This window comes from Aptenodytes forsteri, unplaced genomic scaffold, assembly GCF_000699145.1.
Source record: "Aptenodytes forsteri isolate BGI_AS27 unplaced genomic scaffold, ASM69914v1 Scaffold274, whole genome shotgun sequence".
Taxonomy (NCBI): Eukaryota; Metazoa; Chordata; class Aves; order Sphenisciformes; family Spheniscidae; genus Aptenodytes; species Aptenodytes forsteri.
The window spans coordinates 513,085-513,338 of record NW_008795101.1 but is presented as its reverse complement, the minus strand read 5'-3'; the positions used below and the strand labels follow the sequence as shown (position 1 = coordinate 513,338).

At 66.1% G+C, this 254-nt stretch overlaps 1 protein-coding gene across 1 annotated transcript in view; it reads right to left on the bottom strand.

Moving 5' to 3' along the window:
* CACTIN (cactin, spliceosome C complex subunit) overlaps positions 1-254 on the bottom strand; it is a 10,453-nt gene that overhangs the window by 5,909 nt on the left and 4,290 nt on the right. The window lies entirely within an intron of this gene.

Sequence of the window (254 nt, the reverse complement as noted above, 5' to 3'; positions counted from 1 at the left end):
ACCGCACCGAGAACAAACCCAGGCCACAGCCAGAGTTCCCAGCAGAGCCGAGAAAGCTCAAGCGCGTTTTCGCGGCGGTACCTGCTCCCCTGTACCACCCCCCTCCCCCCAAGAAAACCCGAAACGGGCCGGTTTTGTGGCACGGACAACACGTTTCAAACCACTCATCGGCCCAGGCGTATTCAGGCCTCCCCTGGTCCCTGCCCATGCCTGCGGCTGCCCCGTGGCACAGCGCGGGCCCGGCGGGACCAGCC